Below are 13,968 nucleotides of genomic sequence, written 5' to 3'. Positions count from 1 at the left end.
CAGCCAGCTGCCAGCTCCTGAAAAACAGGGAGGAAGATTAACTGGCATTAAGCACTTACATGCTCTATACACACACCCATGCGTATGAGTGCTTGAACACACACATGCAGACAGTCATGAAGGGCATTTCTTCTCCATTTTCCAGATCATAAGACTAAGGCTCAGAGAGATGAAGTAACTTGCCTGAGACATCCCAGGTTGGAAGTGATGGGATCTTTCACCATCTGGCATTAACCTATCTTTGAAATCTCATCTCTCCCTTTAACAACGCTTTGCACAGTTATAATCTAATCACAGGGGACCTCTTCCCATTTCACATTTACATTTACATTTACATTTACACCTGACTCCCTGCCTGTTCATATGCTGGTGTCTCAAACTGACACCCTCCCTTTCTTTCTTTGTATTGACATCTTGGCTTACCTTTCAAAAATCAACTCAATATTGAACATAACATGAGTTGGTGTCATAGAGCAGGCACAAGGACGCTGGAATCACCCAGACCATATTCACACACCAATTCTGTTCTTTAGTTTACTTCTTCTCTTTGAGCCAGTGGCCCATTTGTACAATGAGGATAACAGACGTGTGGTAAGGAGTGAATTAGTTAACATATACAAAATGCCTTGCACAGAGCCTGGCACCTACTACTTACCTCTTATACCTCTTGATTGGAAACACCATCAATATTGCCAGCCATCAAGAAAAAAACTTAAACAACAAAGGTGTTTGAACGGTATCCTCTCATGATGAGATCCCCACTATCACAAACAACTATTATATGTCCCAATCTACTCCCCCAACCAGAGAAGCATTCTCCCACTGTGCCTAAGCCTACCTGCCAATCTTTATTTGGGGGACACTCTGACTCCCAGAGCCAGTCCTAGACTGCTGACCTGAGATTTATGACAGACAATTGTCAATACCAGAGAGGGTATCTGACCTGTATGGAAGTAAAAGTACAATGACAAATTCAAACTATTGTTGCCTCTTTTGTAAGGCTTGCTTAGTGAACAAGCTGATATGCCAATATGAATAAAGAAGGAGAAAAGTGGGACTCGAGAAGATAAGATAGGAGGGGCACTTTATCAAGATTTAGGGGAAAATTCTTGAAGGATACTAAAAAATAATGGCCTGAATGTGTGCTCAGGATCCTCTCACGTTTCAACACCCCAGGATGAATCAATCACCAAAATAAACTTGGCTGGGCTGGTTTAGCAGCCTAGAGAAGCCACATACGATTGACACCTCAAACGCTAGGAAAGACATAGGATGAGGGACCAATTTATGGTGATACCAGGGGCAGGACCCAAACCCTCACCTGAAGAGAAGATTGCCTTTCTAGATGAATCTGCAGTGAAGACCTCATCATAAGGTCATGAGAAGAAAGCCTGATGAACCCTCTGAGATAAGGAGGGAACCATCCCTCCAACTAGCTATGTGTAGCTCCAGGGAAGGTCAGCTATTCTCAGAGGTGCTGTGTCAGGAGCAGTGGCAATGAGGGGCTGAGGACATCCCATTTCCACTGAAGTGTTAGAACAAAGAGGCCTCCCTTTCTCACCTGCTTTTAACAAATCTATCATCAGCAAACTTCTGGAAAAGAAACTTCTTCCTATCTTCCACTGCCTATCAATCTCCCCGACCCAAAAGACCCCAGTGCCTGGTGTGCATACACTCCAGAACAAGCATTCACAGAGCAGATATTATTAAGGGATCAGAAGCCAGTGACGGAGGGACACCAGTCCCAACAACTAGGCCAGGTTGCTATAAGGAGGCAAGATGTGGAATTCTCAAGGAGATATTGAGAAAGCACACACCAAAAAATAGCCTTTGGTCCTTTCATGATATCTGAATTTCAAAATTCAATAGAGACATTTGAAAACTAAAATTTCCAAAAACTATAGCATTTTTGGAAAATTAGATATAAGAAAAATACAACCCACAGCACAGAGCAAAAATTACATACATTGAAAATCATATGTGAAAAGGTAAGAGACATGAAAGACATATGCAAGAAATATATTGTGTAAGTAACAGAGTTCCAAAGGGAAACAAGAAACAGATGGAGGAGAATTAATAATGGGAGATAGAATTAAAATTTCACTCAAGTGAGGAAAGACATGAAACTTCATATGGAAGTAGTCTTGAATAGGAGTAGTTTTAAAGTAACATGCACCTGGACATACCCTGGCAAAATTACCAAAGTCCAAAAAAGAAAAAGAAAAAATATATAAGCTTCTTGTGACAGCCATAAAGATGTGCCTCTTGGATATCCTACTGCGGCAAAGCTAATTAACCATCCTCAGCCCCTCTGAACCTGCCAAGAAGGTCACACTGAGGCCATGCCTCCTCCAGACTGCTCCCACCTAACAGCTAAGCATGTGGGGGGTCCTAGGGCAGGCCAGTTTCTGAGAGGTGTGGGACTCCTGCCATAGACATCTTTGGCTCAAGGACTCCCCATAGGCCTGGCCAAAGCTTTCTTGGAGGTGTGCTGCAGTCAGAGACAACCCGACCTTAATCTTTCTTCTTTTCCACTCTCCTTCATATATTTCAGACCTCCATCATAGTCTGAAGGGTTCCTGACCTTCACCTGCTCCTGTCCCAATAAATCTCTTACATATTCTTACATATCTAATCCTATCTTTGTATCATCTTGGCAGACCTCAAATAACACAGATAAACAGATGGGTACATATGTATGTAGATAAAAATATACAGATAGAGATAGAAGGGAAGGAAGAGAGGAAGAGAGGGAGAAAGGAAAGTAGAAAGGAGGGAGGAAGAGAGGAAAGGAGAAAGGATGGGAGGGAGGGAAATTAGATAGATAGATAGATAGATAGATAGATAGATAGATAGATAGATAATAGATGATAGACAAAACAAAAAAATCTCACTCTCTATATGCAACATTAACAATAGAAGACAGTGAATCATAATCTTTTGGTCACAGAGAGAAAAAATGCATTTCAAGCATCTTATATTCTGCCAAGACATCAATTTTAGGTGGAGGCTGAATTAGATTTTAGTGAGGCTCACAAATACTTCCAGTTCTCTGCCTTCCAGGAACTCAAAGAGCTTGGCATTGCTCTGTCCCATTAGCAGTTTGGCATGGTGACATTCTTTGGCCAATGAAAATTAGTGTGTGACTTCTTAGCAGATGCATTTAATAGTGGCATGAGACTTTCCAGCTCTCTCCCTCTTGCTGCTGTGGTCTGGGAAGCTTGTGCCTACAGAGTTGCAACTCTCAGCTCTCATGTGGCGGACAACCTTCCTAGTGAGTTGCCATGCAGAAAAATTAGCCTGGGTGAGCCAAAACCGGTTTGGCTCAGTGGATAGAGCGTCGGCCTGCGGACTGAAAGGTCCCAGGTTCGATTCCGGTTGTACCTTGGTTGTGGGCAATGAGGATGTGCAGGAGGCAGCTGAGTGATGTTTCTCTCTCATCGATGTTTCTAACTCTCTATCCCTCTCCCTTCCTCTCTGTAAAAAATCAATAAAATATATGTATTTTTTAAAAATTAGCCTGGGTGAAAAGGAGACATTTTTAAAGCCTTTGAGATTGAGGTTGGATGATTCCTGCCACATAGGCAAGTCTATTCCACTAGTACAAAGGCCAGAGAGAGATGTAAGTTCCATGAGGACCAGGCCCTTGACTATGTATTCGCTGTCATACTCCTTTGTCCAGGAATGGCATGAACTACTACCTAATATATTTTTGTTGTGGTGGTGGTTGCTGTGGTTGTTATTGAAAGAAATTTTCAAGCATCAAAGAGCCTGTGTCCATGTCCCTAGCTGAGGAAATCACTTGAGAAGCATTCTAACCAAATGAAAATTAAATGAAAACAACAGTCTCAAAATAGGGAAGATGAAAGTATAAGAAAAAGTGGTAGGAAATAAATTTTATAGTGTTTTATAGTTAAACCTAAAGGAATGATGAATGTTTGACTGGGAATTGTAATATGAGTTAACGAAGGATTATTGAAACAGAAGAGGCATATTATGAAAAAAATATGGGATAATAGAATGAAAGTTCTGAAATTACTCAGTAAAACCCAGAAGGTGGGGTGTGGGGGAGATTCCACAAGGGAGTAGGAAAATGAAGAAGTAAAAACATTTAAAGATTTCATCACTGTGGAGAGCACATAGCCAAGGAAAACAATGGGGGGAAGAAAGAATTAGGAAGAGTTATTGAATTTTTATATAGCAATGGAGAAGTATTTGACTGTAAGGATGGTTAACAATTACTGCAGTTAAGATACCTATAATTTGATCATTTATTCAATCAATAGTTATTGAGCATCTAGTATATGCCAGATATTTTTCTAGGTGTTGACATATTTTTCTATGTCAGTAAATGCATCAGTAAATAAAACAGTCAGGGTTCTTATTGTCATTCTCAAGATCAGGCAGAGACATTGGGCACAGAAAATAGAGACCAGTGTGGGATTCTTTCATAGATAGAGCTAACAGAACTTGTCAGTGGGTTAGATGTACCAGGTGAGAGGAAGGGAAGAATCAAAGCTGATTAGAATTTCTGGCTTGAACACTTGAGTAGAAAACTTGAGGACAACAGCTGGGGGCTGAGAGACAGGTAGGTATTAAACAGAGTGATGTTAGTCAAGTTCAGTTTGAGATGCGTATTAGACATCCACAGGAGACACAGGTGCAAATACACACTTGGATCCGTGAGCTCAGTGAGAACTCAGGGATGGAGGCGAACATTCATCAGAGAGAAGCTACCTAAAGCCAAAGGAGTACTCGGGCTACTGTATTCACAGGCTCCATAAATAAAGCATCTCGTCTGGGACTGAGCACATGGCAGGTGCTCAGTAAATGGGTCCCTCTCCTTCTCTTCTGGGAATGACTGAAGATGGTCTCCTGGGATGAATACTGGGCCGAGTCTCAGGAGACTGGATATAAGCCCTCAAAAGCAGGACATGTCACCTTCTAGCCCTCAGTTTTCTCGGTGATTATATAAAAGAAAACAGATCAGTAGTGGTCTTCTAGGGATGAAGGTGAGGGATAGGAAGGGAATCAGTGAAACATCAAGAAACTTTATGGGGTGATGGGAATGTTCTTTATATTGTGTGTGTGTGTGTGTGTGTGTGTGTGTGTGTGTGTGTGTGTGTGTGTGGTCTCACAGGTGTGTACATAGCTCCAAACTTCATCAAATTATACACTTAAATAATTGACATACAATGATACCTTAATAATGCTGCTAAAATAAAAAAGGAAAGGGACAAATTCTGCTTTATTTATTTTGTAGGATTGTTTTGTCCCTAGGATTAAATAATAATTATATAAACACTTAAAGCAATAAAAATGGGCACAACATAAGACAAATGTAATGTATTCTATTGCTGGTGACTTTTTGCTCTCTCTGTAAGCCACTGTCTTATTTGGGAATAGATAGTAGGAGCTGAAAGATACATGAAAGAAAAATGTGAATATTTTTCTGGCAAAACTGACAAGGCAGGTGGGAAAGGGACTGTATTAGTCAGGGTTCTCCAGAGAAACAGAACCAACATTTGTGTGTGTGTGTGTGTGTGTGTGTGTGTGTGTGTGTGTTATATGTGTGTGTGTGTGTGTTGTGTGTATGTGTGTGTGTTGTGTGTGTGTGTGTGTGTGTGTGTGTGTGTGTGTGATTTATTATTAGAAGTCGGCTCACACAAGTATGGAGGCTGACAAGTCCCCAGATCTGCTGTCAACAAGCTAGAGACCCAGGAGAGCTGATGGTGTAGGTCCAGTCCGAGAGTGCAGACTTGAGACCCAGGAAGAGCCAATGTTTCAGTTCAATTCCAAAGGCAGGAGCAAATCAAGGTCCCCGCTCAAAGGCAGTCAGGCGGAAGTTCCTCTTACCCAGTCTTGTTGTTCCACTCATGCCTTTTGACTGGATGAGCCCCCAGATCTGCTTTTCTAAGTCCACCAATTGAAAGGTTCATCTCATTCAAAACACCCTCCCAGACAGGATCATGTTTGATGGAATCTCTGGGCATCCTGTAGCCTAGTAAAGTTGACACATAACATTAACCACCACAGGGACTGTTACTTACGGAGTGAGCTCTTGTGTACAGCAAACCTTTCTTGTCCCCAAACCTTTCTTGTTACAGAAAGAACCCAAAGGGACAGAGAGTGACATCATTTGCCCAAGAACACAGGTCTGCCAAACAACAGAGCTGGATTTCAGTTTCAAGTCATATGATGCTCCTGTACCAAGCTCCAACTCTTAGAATCCCCACATTCACAGTTGAATGAGCCCTTACAGATTATCTAGCCCCCATCCCTCATTTTACTGAAATCCAGAGATGAAGTGACAAGCTGAGGTCACACAACTAGTTATTGAGAGAGCTGGGGCTCCAGCTCCTTCTGCCACCCCACACCACCCCTGCTGGGTCTGGCTCTCACTTAGAATCCCACTTCCTCTTTGGCTGCTCCTCCCAGCCTAGCATGTGATGGAGAAAAAGCCTACTCTGGGATCATGTTCTGCCCTCAAGGCCTTAACAGCTCTAGAGGTTTCCACAGGTGAGCCCCATTCTGCCCCCCTCACAAGCACAGATATTTCACAACAGTCAATTAACACCTCTTTTCCTCCCCTGGTGGAAAAAATGATGCTCAGACTTTCTGATCAGGAGCATGGGGCTGCCCAGTGAGATAATCTCCTTTGTAGGAGGCCAGTTGCCCTTTGGGAAAACTCATTTCTTTGAGGCTCTATAAATGCCCAGTCTGAGGATGCTTGTGAGCTCCAGAGATACAGGGAAGAAAGCCAGGGGAGGGAGAGGAAGGAAAGGAATGCTTTACCAGAAGGATGCTTAGCCCAGGGAAAATTCTTTATGGGATAATACTAATTAGCATTTGAGAATTTACTGAGTATCAGTCTCTATTCTAAGTGACTCAGATTATCTCAGTTATCACAATCACCCAATAAGGTAGATATATTTTTACCCCATTTTACAGACAAAGAAGCTGAGGCACAGAGGTATCAAGTAACTTGCCCAAGGTCACACAGTCAATAGTTCTGGAGCCTATTTCTTGCCACTGGCAGCCCAGCTTCAGAACCTGTGTATTAACTCACAAAGAAGTTTACAGTTCACAAAGTGTGCTTCCACCAAGTACCTTATTCAATGTGCACCATATGCCTGTGAAGTGGAATCTATTTGCTTGGTTTCTTTCCTTATAGAATGAAATTCAGAGTGGAGAGACTATCCAAGTCCAGCCATCAAATCAATGGTCAACTCACGTGTCTAGGGAGATACTTATCGATTCATTCAAACAATGTTCATTGAACACCCGCTATGAGTCAAGCTGAGTCTGGCCTCTCAGGGAGCTACAGACTACTAGGGGACATAGCAATTCCAATACAATCTGACCTTTCTATTATTTTACTAGAGGCCCAATGCATGAAATTCGTGCACTCGGGGAGGTGCCTCAGCCCAGCTTGAGCCCTCTCGTAGTCCAGGATCCCTCTCACAGTCTGGGACCCCTCGCTCCTTACCACCTGCCTGTTCACTGCTCCTTACCGCTTGGCTCACTGCTCTTTAGTGCTGCGGCAGAGGTGGGAGAGGCTCCTGCCACTGCCCCTGTGCTCACCAGCCATGAGCCTGGCTGCTGGCTGAGTGGTGCTCCCCCTGTGGGAGTGCACTGATCACCAGGGGGCAGCTCCTGCAATGAGCATGCCCCCTGGTGGTCAGTGTGTGTTATAGCAACTGGTCGTTCTGCCGTTTGGTCAATTTGCATATTAGGCTTTTATTATATAGGATTTTATCATTATTATTGAGGTGGAACTTAATGCAGTAAAGTGCACAATTCAAAGTACCATATTTTTCCTTGTATAAGACACCCCCCACACACACTTTTCCAAACCAAAATTAAGAAATCAATATTTGAAACAGAACACATTTTTATTTAGTAATTATTGCAGATAATGTTTACATACCAGTACTATGATATTATGCAGCATATAACTTTATTCAGCCTCTGTTGCATCACTGCTCTCTTCTTCATCACTATTAGTTCCAGACATATCAATTTCTTCAACTTCTATTGTATCACTGCTGTCTTCTGAGTCACTGTCTATATATGTGAGATCATCCTCATAAACTGGTGGCATTTTCTGAGCTAACTTTGTTCGTGTTCTCATGGCCAACCTTTCTCTCCTTATAAAATTGAAGCACCATTTTGCCTTTCCTGTAAAATCAACGATGCTCATTTTGCTTGCAAACATTCTTGCCTGACATTGAATAAGCTTGGTTGACACACATAAGCCACTCTGGCTCTGCTCCATAATCCAAGTCTTAAGCCTCTGCTCCAAGTTTGCCCATTTTGCTGGTTTTCCCCTTAAGGCCTTCTTCTTTTTTAGCATCTTAAGGAGTTGTTCTTCCTGTTTTCTCCACTGTCTGATCATACACTCAGTGGGAGGAGGTCCAAATTGTCTCTCTGCAGCTCTATTTCCATCCTCTTTTGCATAGCTGATTACATTCACTTTGAATTTTGCAGAGTAAGACAATCGCTTACCGGTATTTATCTTTTTGTTTTGACATCTTTATGGGCTCAGAATGCTCCGGACCCTGTTGCATCTGTGCACTCTCCAGCTCCACCTCCAATTACAGCATCAGCTGATGTCAGTAACAATAAGGCTCATGATTAGAGGAAGCCTGTTTGACAAGGTATGGGCAGTTAGGCACCGAGGCGGCTTCCTCCTCTGCTGACTTCCATGTATAAGACACCCCTCGATTTTCATTCTAACGATTTTAGAAAAAAATAGCGTCTTATACATGGAAAAATATGTTATACACCTCAATAAATGTTACATACATACATACATACATACATACATACATACATATATATGTATAAATGTGTGTATAACTACCTTCTGAATCAAGATACAGTACCAGCACCACACAAGGCTCCCTAATGCCAAGGGTCATTGTTATTCTGACTTATTTCTCCATGAATTGCTTTTGCTGTTTTTCACCTTCATTTAATTGGAATTCTATGGTGGATACTCTTTCATACCTTGCTTTCCTCATGACATTCATCCATGCTGCCTGTGCAATGGTTTGTTCTTTCTATTGCTGTACCATATTCTATTGTATGACTACACCACACACTGCAGATTTGTTCTCTGGGAAGCCTCCTCTGAGTCAGAGATTAGCAAGCAGTGTCGACACTAGGAAGTGTCCTTGGAATGACACCTGTGGAAGAAGGGATGGGAAGCAGGAGAGGGAACAGGGAGAAGTCCAGATCTCAGTGTAGACCCACGGACTGCCTCAGCCAAACATCAGAGAGCTCTAACGCTAAAATGGTCTGTCTTAGCCATGCTGTGTGAGTGTGGGCTGCCCCATGCAGGGCAGCCAAGGCGATTCTGAAGGGCCAAGCAGGTGTCTGCCAGCAGCATTTCCAAAAGCTGGGGCTGCAAGTCTGACCTTGAGTGGGAATCTGGGCAACATATGACCATGTCCACCATGTTTCAATATATTTCTCCATTCTCCTGCTGATGGACATTTGGGTGGATTCCAATTTGCATTATTATGAATAATGTTGCTATGAACATGCTTATAGATGTCCTTTGATGGACATAACCTCTTGTTTCTATTAGACATATAACCAGGAACAGAATGGCTGGATCAGTCATAGAGTATATATCAAATTACACTCCCACCAGCATTGCTAGAAGAGTTTCAGTTGTTTCACCTCTTAACATTAAAGTCTCTTTAATTTTAACCATTCTTGTGGGTGGGTATTTAGTGGCATTTCATTATGGTTTTGATTTGCATTCCCTTGACTGACTAAATACACAGCCATCAAATATCTGCTTAAGCTCTCATGTCTGGTCATGGGGGAGCCAAATTTGAACCCAAGTTTGATTCTAAAGATACTATGTTTCTCCTTATCACGTTGCCTCCCTCTGTACCAGGCAGTGTCTATATCCAAAGACTGAACTAGTCATTGACCTTAAACCAACCATACCTTCCTGCTGGGTGTGTGGTATGTATTAGTGCCTTTCTGGGGCAGACACAGCTGGTTCTCCAACCAACAGCCAGGCCCCCTTTTTCTTTGCCCTCATACACTTTCTGATCAGATATCTGGTGGTTTCTTGCTTAGGGGAGAAGGTAATGAAAAGCAAAAGTATGCTACTGGGGCTGTTGAGACTCATTTTGGGGCCTTTGAGAATGTCATCAAACAATTGAACTGACTAACCCCAGAACCTCCCAGTGTTCTAACATCCAAAAATAAGAAATGACAAATTTTCTTATCATTTCTGCCATCTGATTTAGTTAGGAGTTCTGTTACTTGCAGCCAACTCCCTCTTTCCCACACCTCAGCTATATAGATTGGAACTGATCTTCCTGGCTTCTCCTTACAATGGAGTCTGATGGGACATGCAGAAGCCTCACACTTATAATATGCATAATAACATAGGTTACTTTAATTCTTATACAGAGCAACTCTGAGAGGGAGATATTAGTGTTAACTCGCAATCTCTACATCCTGAGGATGCGAACATCTCACAAAGTGTTCTTCCAAGCAACAATCTGTATTTTTGCAGAAACTAAAGACCCAGAGAGAGGAAGTGTTTTGCTTGTGGTCACACAACCAGTAAGTACAACAGTTAAAATCAGATAGACTAAAAGTTCATGCTCTTGCCGAAACCGGTTTGGCTCAATGGATAGAGCGTCGGTCTGCGGACTGAAAGGTCCCAGGTTCGATTCCGGTCAAGGGCATGTACATTGGCTGCGGGCACATCCCTGGTAGGGGGTGTGCAGGAGGCAGCTGGTCGATGATTCTCTCTCATCGATGTTTCTAGCTCTCTATCCCTCTCCCTTCCTCTCTGTAAAAAATCAATAAAATATATTTTAAAAATAAATAAATAAATAAATAAATAAATAAATAAATAAAATTAAATTAAAAAAAGTTCATGCTCTTTTCTCTAGATCCCTGCACAAAACAATCATTTCCTTAAAAGAAACTTAGCACAAAAGCATTAACATAGGCACTTTGGAAAGTCAGAGTACACGGTCCCTCGCAGTTTTAACTGCCTTATAAACAGTTCTCTGCTGTAGAGGATGCAACTCTGAATGTCTCCCTCGGATCTCACAGAGGACACACATTCTGACACCAAGAGGAAATAAAAGCAACTTCGGTCCAAAACTCATAAAGTTAGCACCTTTGAATGGATGTACACTTTCCCTTGACGGTGGAAACTCACCGAATGCTAGATGTGCTGGGCAGAGAAAAGAACTGAGCTGAGCTTGGGTTCCTCCCCCCGTCCTCTGGGGTGAGATAGAGGAGACAGGCCTCTTTCAAGCTCAGATTCACCAGAGAACTGCCAGGCCTTTGTCTTGCTCTCAGGACTCTGATTCTCCTCAGATTCCATCCTTTCTTGCCAAGGTCCTGCTTCCCTCTCTTCTCTGGAGTTGTCAGCATCCTCTCTTCCCTCTGTGGGGCTCCAATCACCTCATCCCCACATAACGTCTTCCAGCTTCAGAATGCAGTCTTACTTGCTGCCCCTAACATTAAGTTTTTGGCCCTTTTGTTATATGAGTCTTCCTGCAGGAATTTAATGTGAGAGGGTAACTGAAAGTAGTTTGACACTCCTAAGACAAGAATGGATGAGGGCCACGCAGATAAGGGTAGACAAGAGGGCAGGGACCACCCCATGCAGAAACTCGCAGGCCTTGTTAAGGAGTTTGGACTTATCACAAAAGCAAATGGAAGCCACCGAGTGATTTTAAGCAAGGAGCAACATAAGATCAGGTCTGGGTTTTAGAAAAATCACTCTGTGGTTGGGGGAAGGTTGAGGAGGAGAAAAAGGGTCAAGGTTGGAGAAAAAGGGCAATCTGGGCTGTTTGTCAGGTAAGGAGCTCCCTGTCACTGGGGTATGCAAGCAGAGAGAGAGAAGCTGTGGGGAAGATGGACACATAGTTGGACTAGCTCACACCTGAGGTCCCTTCCAGCTCTGAGACACCAAGATTCACTGGGGAGAAACGTACCTGTCCCTGTCCAACCTCTACTCCCCCAAGTGCACAGGCTGTGAAACTGAGAAGTGCCATGGACTGCGGTGGTCTGGGATAGAGTCCAAGCCTGTGTAGGTTTCTGTCTCCGTGGCATATTTGAGGTCCCTTAGCCAGTGCCCCCCAATGGGGAGAAGGGGTGGTTCCATTTTGTTGTGCAACAGCTCATAAATCCAGGAATTACAAACAAAGAGGATTCTGTTACAGGTAAATACCATTTGAAATACAATCTCTGTAAGGGCTTTATGTTTGTCATGAATTTTATAAATTGTTGTAGTAATTAACGGGGCATAAAACAGGCTTCCGACCCTGTCCAGTCCCCGAAGGCCTTCTTGAATGCTCCATTGTCAGAGGTGCCACTGGGGCTCTCACAGTGGCGGTGCCCTGGGTGATGCTGGGTGTGGGGTGAGGGTGGGGCACGCAACCCTGGGGAAAACACCTCTGTTCATGGGCAGTAGTTTAATGGGCTCATTTTAAGTGGCTTAGAGAATGACATCTAGATTTACCTCCTGGGCCTTCCCTCAATAAATTAGAAGGGGGCCTGGGGCCTGGGAGACAATTAGGACCTTCCTCTGCCATTCAGTTAGAAGCTGGGCAGTGAGCAGGGCTTTCTCCCTTGCCGTGGCTGTGTGTGTGTGTGTGTGGGGGGGGGGGGGGGGAATGGGAGTGGGGGGAGGGAACTTTCCCACTTTTTTTCCACGTGTTTTCTTTCTCTCTGGGAAAACCATCAAACGCCTTATGGAAAATAAAGACCCCAATTCATGAACACAGTTTTGATTTCTTTCTGGAAAATAGTACCTTCTTGAAGTCTCGAATGACCCAGAGGACTGGTTCAGAGCCCCCCTGTTCCTGCCACCCTGGAGGACGCTGTCTCCTTCCCCACCGCTTGCGGGATGTCGGGAGACAGTCAATAAGTATAGTGTCCTTGGTACTCCCTCCTCGTGCACTTTTTAATTAAAAAATATTTCAGGCAGACAAAGAGTACACCTGGTATAAATAATATGTATGAACCCACTTCTTGGCTGAAAATGTGAAACATTATAGATCAAACTGAAGCTCCCTGGGCCCTCTCCTATTTTTGTTTAATTTTTTTGTTGTTGGTTTTTTTTTTTGTTTTTTTTGGTTGTTGTTAGAGAAGATTTTAAGCTTAAGCTTCTAGGGACTGGTTTAAACTGTATGACAATGACCATATGACCTGGTTTGTCTCCCATTGTCATTCTATTTATGCCAATTGTGCCAGCATAGCTATTCATAACATTCCTTCATTCTCAAAAGTGTCCTAGATTGCATAATAAATTATATGGTACTCAGATTAAAGGGAACTTGAATGGCCAATTAAATAACTAGAGGGAAATGTCAAGGCCAGTAGACCCCACATCCCTGCTGCATCTTCCTACCAGGATAGGATACAAGGGAAGGATTCCTGCTCCCCTATAACTCTTAGGCTTTGCAAGCAAGCTATTTCACCTTCTAGTGCCTTTATTTCTATATCTGTAAAATGAGGATAATAGTATCTACCTTATAAGACTATTATAAAAATCAAATCAGTTCACATATATATGGCACACACTGATCTATTTGAAGCATTTACAGAACTAGAAAGAGCCGTAAGTGGTCATTCCTGCCATATCCTTGACTCCAAGCAAGATTGTACTTCGTCCAATGGAGGGTAGTGGTTCCTTTGACTTTTCATAAGAGTCCCTGGGGAGCTCTCTACAGCAATCACAGAACCACGCAATAAATAATTATGAATAAATGAAGCAGCCCCACTCCTATAAATTTTATCTGTTTCATGACTCCAAACTCTCACCATTTTATCTGTAGATGGTGGAGGGCTGGGTGTATATGCATGTGTGTGTTTACTGAAGATTCTACTCCCTATCTAAGAGGAAAGGAGTGCTATTAATATTTGCACTGGGGCAAGAGGCATAAACAAGGACTGTGAGAAGCAAATCAA

The sequence above is a fragment of the Eptesicus fuscus genome, chromosome 9 (assembly GCF_027574615.1).
Source record: "Eptesicus fuscus isolate TK198812 chromosome 9, DD_ASM_mEF_20220401, whole genome shotgun sequence".
Classification (NCBI taxonomy): Eukaryota; Metazoa; Chordata; class Mammalia; order Chiroptera; family Vespertilionidae; genus Eptesicus; species Eptesicus fuscus.
Note: the sequence above shows the minus strand (reverse complement) of the source record.